The 12553-nt window shown below is 47.3% G+C and overlaps 1 protein-coding gene across 7 annotated transcripts in view; it reads right to left on the reverse strand.

Annotated features, from left to right (window-relative positions):
- ASTN2 (astrotactin 2) overlaps positions 1 to 12553 on the reverse strand; it is an 828204-nt gene that overhangs the window by 717533 nt on the left and 98118 nt on the right. The window lies entirely within an intron of this gene.

The raw sequence follows: 12553 nt of genomic DNA on the forward strand, positions 1-12553 counted from the left end.
AATCTAGAAAGTCTTCATGGAGGAGTCTTAAAGGATGGGCAAGATTTCAACAAGTGGCCAGGTGGCAGAGGGTGTTTCAGATGGAGGAGTGGCATTAGGCAAGAAGGCAGGAGGATTGGAAATGTGCAAAGGACTGCAGTGGGAGGATGCCAGTGGCAAATACAAAGGCTCATCATTACAGAGGAAATAGAAAGACAGGTATAGCAAGTAGGGAAAGAGGAAAGTAAAAAGTAGGCTATCACTTCTTACTTATGAACTATCTCCTAGCAGAATAATAAATGTCAGGTCCCATCAGGGCAATCAGACCAAGCCCTAGTTCAGAGGGTACTGAAGCTCTCCAAATGCCATAAATTAAAACAACAGGATGGAGGGATGGATGGATGGATGGATGGATGAGTAGATGGATGGTAGATGGATGGGTGGATAGATAGGTGGATAGGTGGGTGGACAGGATGGGTGGACGGATGGATGGATAGATGGATGTGTAGATGGATGAGTGGATAGATGGATGGGCAGATGGATGGGTAGATGGATGGGTGCATGGATGGATAGATGGACAGATGGATGGATATATACCAGTCTTTCTGACTTAATCAATAATCACATAGCCTGGGTTAGCGAAAAGAACAACGAATTTGGAGTCAGGAGCTAGGTTTGTGTGATACCTCTGCACTAACTGGTTGGTTTACTTCAGGACAAATCACAAAGCCTCCATGATTCTCTTTATTTATTTGTAAGGGGGGGTGGGGTTGATGGAGGGGTCATGATCTGTCCTACTTATATCACATCTAATGTAGAATTGAGAGAAAATAAGGCCATACCTAGCAACATGCTCAGAAATCTGTGAAGTCCCACAGTTAGTCCTGAGAGCAAATGCAATCATCATCCCCAACGTTCAACAAGATACCTCCCATAAATATTCGTTGACTGTCTAAAATGCGTCAGGCACAGTGTTAGGTCTTGTGGATAGACTGGAGTATGATAAATTTGATTGCTGCCCTCACACACCTTCCATTCTCGTCTGGATTTTCCTCAGTTCCCACTAAGCAGCACCAGCAGCATTTCCCCTTCCTTCAGTTTCTTCATTCAATCATCCATTTCATCATTCATTCATTCATAGGAGAAGATTGCATCTGTCTAGGTAAGTGCTATCCTCAATGCTTAGCATGCAGTAGGTGCTCAATAAATATTTGTTGTATAAATGCATCAACGAAGGCTGCGATCATGTGGTACTGGTCACGAAAGAGGACGCACAAGATGTTATGGAGACATGCATGAGGCGTTAAAGCTCTTCATTTATCACAGGTTTTGGCAAGGTAAGTAGGCAGAGTCTGGAATCTGGCATTTCATACATCTAAAGGATGCTGATGTCAGGCCAGGTTAAATGCAGGCAGGACAGCATCACTGTGGTGCTGAGTTTGGGAGGTCACCTGGGGGTGAGAGAAGTTAGAGAGATGGTGGGAGATGTGACACAGCCAGGCCCTGCAGCAGCAGTTGGAACACATCCCAGGAGTACATCAGATCCCCCTTTTCCCCACCAGACACTGGACTAAACCCATTGCTTCTGCACACCAAGCCATCATCCACTGGCCCCAAGCAGTGTCCTGGTCTCCCAGTTTTTGTTCATGCTGTGCCTCCTGCATGGAATGCCCTATCTCTTCTTCTGCACTCACAGACTTTACCCATCCTTCCAAAGCCAGCAGAAGTGACTCCTCTGAAGAGCCCTGCCCAAAAGGCCTTCCCCTTCCTCTGAGCTTCAACCTTCCCTGGGAGGCTCTACTCCCTTCCCTGGTTCACTAACCTCACCCATCCATAATTCTCATTTCCTTTGCTAGGTCTTGAGATTCTTCTGGGCCAGAAATTGCTATTATCTCCCCATCTCCCTCTTGGTAGCTCAGTGTTTTCTGCAGTAGCAGGTGCCTGATAAATATGGGCTGAGACAGGATTAAAATAGAAGCCCAAGAGGGTGAGACTCTCTATTCCACTTTCACAGGCAGGAATACTGAGGCACGGGGGGTGGAAAAGATACTTAGAGACATGGAGGCTCAGAAGTGCAAGGAACCAGGGGAGTGTCTCTCAGCCTAAGAAAATACGAATCTGTCTCTCCCTCACCCTCACTGCCATCCCACTGTATGGCCCCCTGTAGCATCTATCAAAATAGCAGCCACTTGGATCAAACGGCATGCAATATGGTCAAACAACGACAAGTAAGCATCCTGTGTGTCATTCTCTCCTGTTCCCCTGCCTTTGGAAGAGCAACTCCATGCTCTTGTTCACACAGTTCTCTCTAACCTGGGCTGTTCTTCTCACTCTTTTTGCTTGACTAACTCTTCATCTTCAGACCTCAGCTGTAAGTAGACTATCTAAACAGTCAGCAGTCTTCTCCTCCTCACGTCAACACTAGTGTAATGTGACCTTGTAGATCCCCCACCAAGAGGTGAGTCTATTTCTCCTCCCCTTGAATCCAAGTTGGTCATATGACTTTCTTTAGTCAAAGGGACAATGCCAAAAACAATACAAGCAGAGACTTGAAAAGTATTTGTGGACTTGCTGTCTCTTGCTGCTCTTGGGAACCTTGCAACGGCCAAGCCCTGGCCAGCCTCTGGATGATGAGAGAAACGTGGCCCATTTGCCTGCCTCAACCCAGACCCAGCCTGCTGCCAACCACCAGATCTTGGATCATCCAGCTCCCAGCCAAAGTGCCGGCTGACCACAGACATGTGAGAAAGCCTGGCAGAGATCAGCCAAGACAGCAGAAGAACTGCCCAACAAAGCTCAGCCTAAACCACCAGCCCACAGAATGATGAGCTAAAAAATTGTTCTAAGCCACTAAGTTTGGGGTATGTTTGTTACACAGCAATAGCTAACTGAAAGAACAAGTCAGGCGTCTCCTCCTTTGTGAAGCCTCCCTTCTCCCAGGGCTGGCTGGGGCCCCTGCTCTGCACTTCCTTTCACTGCTCAGCGTATCACCCTATATTGTTAGTTATGCCTATATTATTTCAAACCTCACCTGCCCTCTGCTCCCCAAGTCTTGGAGCTTCTTAAAATTAAAGGTCTAACCTCTCCTGCTGCCTGCTACCTCCCTAACATTTAGCTCAGAGTAGGTGCTCAATGGGCATATGTAGAACAGAACAAACGGATACTGAAAATCTCCCCAAGGTGGATCCTACCATATTCCCATCAACCCCTCCTCCTCCTAATCAAAATCTCCATCACCCTGATTTGAAGGAGGGAGTGATATTGATTGGCTCCAACTGCACAGCTTCGGGAGCATAATCTACCTCTATATTCCTTAAATAAGCTGCATGCCTGCTCTGTGTGTTATAGTGGCCTTGAACGTAATTTAGCCTCCACTCCATTACCCTTATTTATAACACGGCGCCAGAACACGGAGCCCCAGGCCAGCAGTGGAATGATTACAGGACCCTCTTGACTTGCAATCCACACCATTCAGTCCAATTTAGATGGGCCACAGATGGTGCCCTGCGGCAGGGAAGGGAAGGGACGTGAGAAGATGCCAGGCTGGGCGTGGGGAGAAGGGAAGACCCTCTAGATTTTCTGACTATGTCAGAGGAGGATAAGAAACAGGCTCAGGTTGTCCAATGTCCCTCCTGACCAGGACAGTGAGTGCCTGAATGATGACAAATCATGCCCTACTCTGACAGGGTCAGGCATGAGGACACCTGTGACCACTGCTGGGATATCTTTTTGTTCCATTTAAATGCCAGAGTCCTCTCCCCAGGGAGATGATGGAGCATTGTTCCCATATTGCTGGGTTAACAGTCAGGAAAGGTGAATTCCACTCTGGTCTTGGCTCTGTGATGCCCCCGAGGTGAGGCATTTGTACCTCGGGACCTCAGTCTTCTCATCTGTCAAATGAGGGAACTGATCTCTCCCCTGACTCCTTCACTAGGTCTTGGAAGAAGTAAAGAGAGAAATTCACGAGAAGGTATTTTGAATAAAATGTTCTCTGGGCCGAGGTCATAGTTAGGATTAATACTAATCAACCTGATGAAAGACATCTGGAAAACTGAAACCAAGTGGCTCAATGAGAAAGGTTAAAATTCCCTCCCATTTTTCATACCCCAGGTCCCTAACACAGCACAGGAGCAGGGCTCCTGAAACCAGCCACGTGGGCTCCCACCTCTGCCACTCCATTTATTAGTTGAGTAACCTTGCGGAAGTCACCTAACATCTCCAGGTCTCACTTTCCTCATCTAACCTGGGGAGAATAACGCCATAATCATCACTGGAGTGTGGGTGCCAGGGAGGCACAGACTGGACTGTCTTATTCATCCCCGTATCCTAGTGCCTATAACAGTGCCTGGGATAAGGTAGTAAATTAATCTAAAACAATAGAATGACTGACACTTATTAAGTGCTTTCTGTGTGCAAGGCTGTGTTCCCCACTGTTTGCACATATTATCTCATTTCATCCTCCCAACATCGTCATGACTTAGGGATAATACTAAATCCACATGTGCATGTGTTGAGTAATGTGTCAGCCCCAGGCCCGACAGTAGTCTTTGCTCAATAAGGTCTGCGACAGTGCACGCTGCTCTTCCTGCCACCTCTTCTGTGTCACACAAACACATTGCTTTTACTCCAGTTTATAGGAACTTTTGAGATTGCTTGCTCTGATGCTCCGGGGACTGTCTTTGATTGTAAATTTCTGGAGAATAGGAATCATGCCTGTCTAATGACTTCTTCAGGGCACTGTGGTTACAACCCGGAATATCGTCAGAATATGAGATTAGAAATCATGACCTCTGAATTGTCACACCTCCCGCAGTGCCACCCCACCTGCTGTTTCCACTTCCAGAACCACAGAAACTAAACTTAGACTGTGCCAACTCAGCAAACATTTCTGGAGAGCCTTCACTGCACCAGGCCCTTTGCTGGGAGTTTTCAGGCATCATTTTCCTGAGTCTCCACTTTTCATTTAGAATCAAGAAAACTGAAACTCAGCCAGGACGGGGAGTCATCTCAGATGAAATAGTAAACCGGGGTTGGGTCTGTGAGAATCCAGCCTCCTTATCTCAAGGACAGACTCTTGTATTCTACCTGCCAGATTCTGAGTGGCCTCCTGGCTCCGGCACTGACCTGCTGTGTCACCGGAGGAAAGGTACCTTCCTCTCTGAACTCTCTTTTTTCACCTGTAAAATGGGAATGGTCATGCCATCCTCAGAGGCTGTTCAGAAAATTTACTAGAGAATGTCACTAGTGGGAGAGGTGCTGGGACCTTATTCTCTATCTTCATGGAAACTGTCATGCTCTCAGAGAACATAGGGAACAATGCCTTCCACACCACAGTTGACATGGGGAATCTCATCCACCTCGGTCAGTTCCATCACCTGATAAATACAAATGCGAACTGGGAGAAGAGGGGTGCCCATGTGGGGTCCCATGCACTCAGCCCAAGCACCTCCATCACAGGCTTTTTACCTTTTATGAACATTTCTTTTTAACGACTACTTGGTGGTTTAACTCTTAACACCATCAGCACCACTCTGGTTCCTGTCTACAGCGCAGTGTGGAAAACACTAGAAGGAACCATCTTAACAGAATGCCCTTGTGATGGGTAGGTACGCTTATTACAGGTGGAACTAAGCAGTTTGCTGGCATTGGGAGTGAGGACCAAGTGAGATAAATCATCTTTAGAAAATATATAAGGGATTCAGGCCAGAGGAGTGACGGGCACACAGCCAGTCCAGTACACATAACCTAAAAATACCTGCAGAGATGCCCAGCCAGGTGAGCACACACATCTATATGTCTGTGCTCCCAAAGCACAAGTGTGCTGGCAGACACATGCACCTCCTCATGAATCCATGCATCTGTGTACTGCCAGGAAAGCACCCATGTCTCCTTGTACACACAAACACATGTGTTCACATGCAGCCATTTTTTCTCATGCGCATGCATGAGTGCTCAGATCGATGCATTCATGTATGAATACAGACGCCAATGCTACAGAATATGTGGTGTTGCGTGTAGACTCACGTCTACACTCTGCAAAACTGCTCCCTTCCTTGCACTGGCATCGTGAGCCTCAGTGTAGGCATGTGCATCCATGCATTCCTCAATACACATCAACAGGCATCTACATGTACATATACACATACATATGCAACACTTTGACAACACACATACAGGTGTATGTGGGGCCTTCACACATGCACACTTTCAGTGTGTTCATTGGTTGGCCCCATTTGCACATTGTTGTGCATACTCCATCGTGCATGTTCAAACACATGTATGTGCCCTCGTGGCTTTACACACAGATGCATATGGCCACATTCATGGGCAGAAGTCTACATAGGTGCTCAGGCATATACATGCCTACAGGTGGGTACATTTAACCTAAGGCCATGTCCAAGCCCTCATTCACATCCTCGCATACACAGCACATAGCTGACGTCAGGAAATGTCCCTCTGAGCCCCAGGAATATCTCTGGATCTGTCCTCCAAGAGGCTTGATTTTGCACTCAAGGAGAAAGACCATATCCTCTCCCACACAGTCTCTGGACAGTATTTCTGCTTTTCTAATCTGACTGACAGGCTATCGTGGAGCAAAGGAGAGCAGAACAGTCTCTGTTCTTGGACTGTCTATCCACTTAATCCTTTCTGATTTTGTTATGGGGAAAAAAATTCCACTGATTTGCTATTTCATCCCCTCAGTCTGATGTCCTTGAAGAAGCCAGACTGACGTGAGGCAGAAAGAGACCCACGGATGCTGGGCCCCAGGCAGCCCTGGTGACATTCCCATGGGGCTCTGACTTCTAAGCACTGTGCAGGAAGCCTGGCTGGGAAGCCAAAGCCCGTGCCCTGGACACAGGAGCAGGAGAATCCAGAAGCAGAAATAATGCATTAATCCTCCTCACACTCTTCTTTTGGCCACACACCCTGCTCAGCACCATCACACCCTGCAATTCATTAGATCCTCAGAACATTCTCCAGGGAGCTATAAGCAAGCCCACTTTACAGCAAAAGACACTGGGATTCCCAGAAGTGAAGGCACTTGCCTCAGGCGCAGGCTGCAGCTAATGAGGAGCAGGAGCAGAGATTTGAACTCACGTGGGCGTACCCAAAGCACTTTCTTAACTCGGGGGAATCCAGAAGGAAGCTGGCCCGTCCTGAGTTACTGCCTGGCCTCTGGAATCTCCCTCATTTCAAATGCACTTTCAGGAGATTCATTCCGTAAAAGGGTACCCAGTGAGCTACAGAGACATTTTCCCAGGCTGATCTGGGAACAGGGAACTGGATAAGGAGATAAGGAAGGAGAGAAAGCTTAGGAGGAAAAAGGAGGAAAAGAGTAAAAAAGGAGACGGGACAGTGTTGGGAAGAGAGGGAGGAAGAGAAGATGGAGAAGTAAGGAAACAGCTTTACGACGTGGTAGAACCCATCTTTCTTTTCTTCTAATAACACATACCAAGCCCCTTCTCCGGGCTGGGCCCCCTAAGAGATGCTGGTGGTGCTATGGGCACAGGGCAGGATTTTCATCCAGGGAACTCGTAGACTAGCAGGACTGATGTCTGTTTTATCATGTTAAAGCCTGACCAGAAGTTCTAAAAATATTCGCACAATTACTTTCCAAATCCGTGAGGGAAAAGAGATGCAAAAATGACCTCCAACATAACCTGTCCCCTGACGTAAGTCTGTTCACGAGGACAAGCTTGAATTGTCCCTCAAGCCTTCCACACACATTTTCCCACATAATCCTCACAACTAGCTTTCAAGACAGTTACTATATCCTGTTATATATCCATGCATATATGTGTATGCACGTATATATGTATGCATGTATATGTATACATACACACGTACATACATACATACCTGGCTCAGAGAAATGAAGGCACTAAGCGAAGCTCACGCAGGATTTCAGCAGCAGAGGCAGCATTCAGACCCGCTCAGCCTAACTCCGTGGTCCTCATCCTGAGGCATCCTTCTTACTGCCCTCCTGCAGCTGCATCTACTCCCTGCCATGGCTGACTAATTCCCACAATATTGGCTATTGAGCATAGGACAGCACAGCTGGATGAACCCTAAGAGATAAGCCAGAGATAGCAAAAACTGAGATCGGATGCAGTGAAGTGGCTTGGCCAAGGTCACTGTACAATAAATGTCTGGACTGAGAGTAGGGCCTGGCCTTCTGACCTCAAGATGAAAGCTCTTTTCCGAATGTGTTTTGTGGCAAGCTATGCATTTTCAAGATGAGAAATCCTTGCCCTGAGGTGACTGACCCCGGACCCGGACAGACGCAGGAAAGCAGATATGAGAACAGAGATGCCTGAGCTCTCCTCTTAAACAAAAGTGAAAGTGCTGGAGAAAAAGCAATCCTTCCATCCCTGGGGCAAGAGGATTAGCAATTTTGCCTTACAGATGAGCCAACTGAGGCCCAGAGAGAGGAAGGGATTAGCCTAAGAAAAAAACGGAGCAGCCTTCTGAAATGAACCCCACGGTCCTTTCCCATAGAATCTACTCTGAACAGCACTGGAAGCCATTGAGTGTAGAGGTTGAGACCCCAAGGGTTGGAGCCAGGCAGACCAGTGGTTCCAGAGCTGTCACTTAGGAGCTCTGAGATCTTTGACCCCGGCTGGCTTCATGGATGCCTGACTTACGAGGTCACACAGAGCCTAATGCTAAAAGGCCACCATACTTAGTTTAAGGCTCTGCTCTCACCATCTTGAAAGTCTTAATAATTTTTGAACAAGGGGCCCCACATTTTCATTTGCATTGGGCCCTGCAATTATGTCGCTGGTCCTGCCTTTGTCACCTCCCCTTTCTGAGCTTCGGTTTCCTCACCGTTGAATGAGGATAGTAATGGTGCTAACTTGACGAGGTGTGTAGCCAACACTGTCTGTGCCTCGCCCACATCCTCCTTGGCACTCACCTTTCTGGTACAGGCCAACAGAGCTTTCTCCTGCAGGTACCTGCACTCTGCCCAGGGCTTTCCTAACCCTCGTGCAGGGCAGGCCAGAAATACCAGGGAGTTCAATGTTCTCCATCCATTTCCCCCATCCCTCAACCAGGAGTAGCCCTTAGCCAATGACACATGGGCAGTATAAGATAAATGCCCCAGCTTGGGATAGTCCTGGGCATGTCCTACACTGTCCCCCAGCATTCCTCAGTGGGAGTGAGCCACAGTTACTCCCAGAAGCCCGCTGCTCAGCTCTATACCCTTCCTTGGCCCTCTTCTCTGCCCTGCCTTACTTGCCCTTCTGGGGCTTCCCGGGATCACCTCCCAAATAAACGACTTGCACTCACCTCTTCGTCCCAGGGTCTGCTTCTGGAGAATCCAATTTAAGACAGAGTCGCTGTGAGCTTAATTGAGATAATGCATGTAAAGTGCTTAATACAGCGTCAGGCATAGACACAAGCCCTCAATAAATGGTAGGCTTACCAAAGGGGGAAATAAAGCTGCTTTATAAGAAGACATGAGGAAGACAACAGAATGTTTATAATTGATTTCTAAATTTATCCTCCTAATGAAATCATCTCCGGCAGACCCCACTCATGAGCAGTCAGGAATGATTTTCAGGGCCCTATTTCCCACCAGAGGCAGATGTCAGTCATTCTGGCTCCTAGGACCCAATCCAAAGTGAGAGCTCATGGAATCACCATCCACTCGCTTCCTGGCCTCTGCCGCACAAGGCAAGCACAAACGCACCCAGAATCTCAGAGCCTGGAGACCAGACATCTTGTCTACCCCTTCGTTGTACAGAGGCACAACCTGGGATATAGAAATCTACCCACAGACACTGTGAAGGGCAAGTTCAGAAGAAAAAAATCAGGTGGCCTGCCACCTATTCTCCTAATAAAACTCATAATTTACCAATTTATTAATTCTTTTTCATTGTCCTACACATACACACACGTACCTACTAGAAAATAAGGCCCACAGAGGCAAGGATTTCTGCCTGTTTTGTTCACTGCCATGTACCCCAGGAGCCTCGCACAGTACCTGGCTCCTATTAAGTGCTCATCAATATTTATTAAGTGAACAAATATTCTTCTCGTGATACCCATAGGATATCCGTGCCAAAGCTCTTCCTGTCCTGCCTTGGGGGGAACAGCAATTCCAAAGGGTCTCAGAGCCCACCCCCCATTATAACCATAACAGTACAGTTAAGATGGGGGCTCCGGAGCCAGACCACCTGGGTGAACCCCTGCTCCACTAGTCAGCCCTACAAGGCCTTGGGCAACTTACCAACCCTCAGTCTCCCCATCTTTAAATAGGGCAGCTGACAGTACTTATCAAAGGAAGTACAGTATGTAAAACACCATCCCCAGGGCAAGCACTTAGTACTGATTAGCTGTTACTAAGATTTTTTTTAAAAAGTCTTCCTGCCCCTAAGGCTTCTCTCTTGTAGCTAAAATATTAAGGGAAATTTTCCAAAGTGTGGGAAAAATGCACTAATGCTGGTGCAGAGGATGACTGTGTACATTTCATCACATTAATGAACAGAGAGTAACAACATGAGAAAGTTGTATCTTCTCCGGGGTCTTCCAGGCCTTGTGTCACCCCCAAGGAGAAAGTGTCGCTGAGGATCTACCACGTCTTGACCAAGCCAGAGAGAGTAGATCTCGGGCCCACAGCCCCCTGGCTGCTAGCACCAGTTGGCTAGAATGTACTAACATGGCTTTCCTTCCATTGTACTTATTTTTATAGTGTCTTCTAATTTTAGTAAGTGATGCTAGTTTTCCATTTATCGTTATGATATAAAAGTTTCCAATTATAATGCATGTACTACTTTAGAAAAAACATATGAAGTAAAAAAGAGAATGCAGACATGGCCAAAATGATGATGAGGTCCCTGAAATGACTCAGGTTTGGGAATTCTGGTTCAGGCTTGGCTCCCGAGTCCCCCTAGGACAGGTGTATGGGGTCTAGGACTTCAGCCCCAGCCCTGCCATTCACTTATGCCCTGTGACTTTGACCAAGCCCATTCCCCCCCATGGGCTTGAGTCTTCCTATCTCTAAAAGGAAGGGATCCAAAGGCCAAGGCTTCTGAAAATCTTTGAAATGTGTTGAATCCTTTCAGGATTCCAATAAAAACTGTAACAAACCCGTGGAAAATGCATCAAGGCCAGGTGGCCGCCCCGCCTGTCTCCATGATGTCTCACTCCCAGAGGAAAGTTTGCAAACTCCAGGGACTTGTGGGCATCTATTTGCTTATTAACACAGTTTCACTTATAATGTCACTTCCGCTCTCCCTGTCTAACTCCTGACAAAGGAAAGAAAGCCAGCATTTAGAAACCTCACTCATTATAGCACCCAGAGTTTTCACACATAGCACTGGGGTGCCACTTGCAATCTTCTTCACCCCTCACTGTCCCCTGTGTGGTGTTTAACAGAAAGAGCGTTGGGGAGGGCACATGTGTGGTTATGGCAGAGGCTCAGAAAATTTCCCTGGGCTTTGGTTCTGACCTGGCTCTTCTGTTTGGATTATTTCATATTTACTGAGCCCCAGCTCCAAGGTAGCCTGTGAGTTCGGGAGGCCCAAGAGACATGGAGAAATCAGCCTATGTTTTCCCTGCCTCAGTGAGGCTTCAGGGTGGGGAGTGGATATTCGGCTCATCAAATGCACCAGAATGCAGTGTGAGAAGTTCACCCCGGAAGCATGCACAGGCAGAAAGGGAGAACTGAAGAGATGAGGAACAACATTGCTTTAAGGGGCAACCATGGAAAGTGTCCTGGACAGATGACATCTGAGAGTAGTCATGAAGATGGGACAGATGAAGGTGACAGTGGGAAAAGACTTCTGGGCACAAAAGGGCAAAACCCCATATTGAAGATCTGTAAGTCACTGGCTCACAAAGTTGGGGCCACTGCCTTCTGGCTGACCTTATAAAGTCACCAAACCTTTGCAAGACATGAGCCTCCAGCACTGCCCAGACCCTACAGGCCTTGGACACTCAGGAAGGACTCACATGTGAGCATGGGGTCCATGTGGTCCATCTGTGATCAGATGGCTCAGGATACAGCCATGGATGTGCATTGAGGAGCAGGATCTCGATGTCACAAAGCAAGTTGGAAAAGGATGTAAGGGCCTTGAAAACCAGACCCTACAAGACCTATCTCAACCTTCTAAATTTTCTCCTAATCTCTTTTTTTCCTTTGTGCTTTGACACATGTGACCTTGCTTCCTAAGCTTTCCTTCTCGCCCCTCTCCTCCCACAAATCACCTCCTTTTCAGGAACAAAACAAAAACACTCTCCATCACTTCCCTCACTAACAGGCAGAGGCTTTTTACAGATTTCTAATGCATTGCTAGACGACGCCTTAAGGCTCAAATCTCCAAGGACACCTCGCTGAAAAGGATAGAGAATCTGTAGTTATTGGGGCTTTGGATTTTATTGTTTTCATAAAACACTGCGAAGAATGTGTCTGTTTCACTCACAAGTAGACACACACAGAGTGCGTCTACGCACCTCCACCTTGAACGTTTAAGTGAAGTGACATAGAGATGCAAGCCTAATTCATTCTGAACACACAGCATCCCAGGAGGACCAGGGTCTACATTAGTGATGAAGATACAGGATTGGG

This window comes from Equus caballus, chromosome 25, assembly GCF_041296265.1.
Source record: "Equus caballus isolate H_3958 breed thoroughbred chromosome 25, TB-T2T, whole genome shotgun sequence".
Classification (NCBI taxonomy): Eukaryota; Metazoa; Chordata; class Mammalia; order Perissodactyla; family Equidae; genus Equus; species Equus caballus.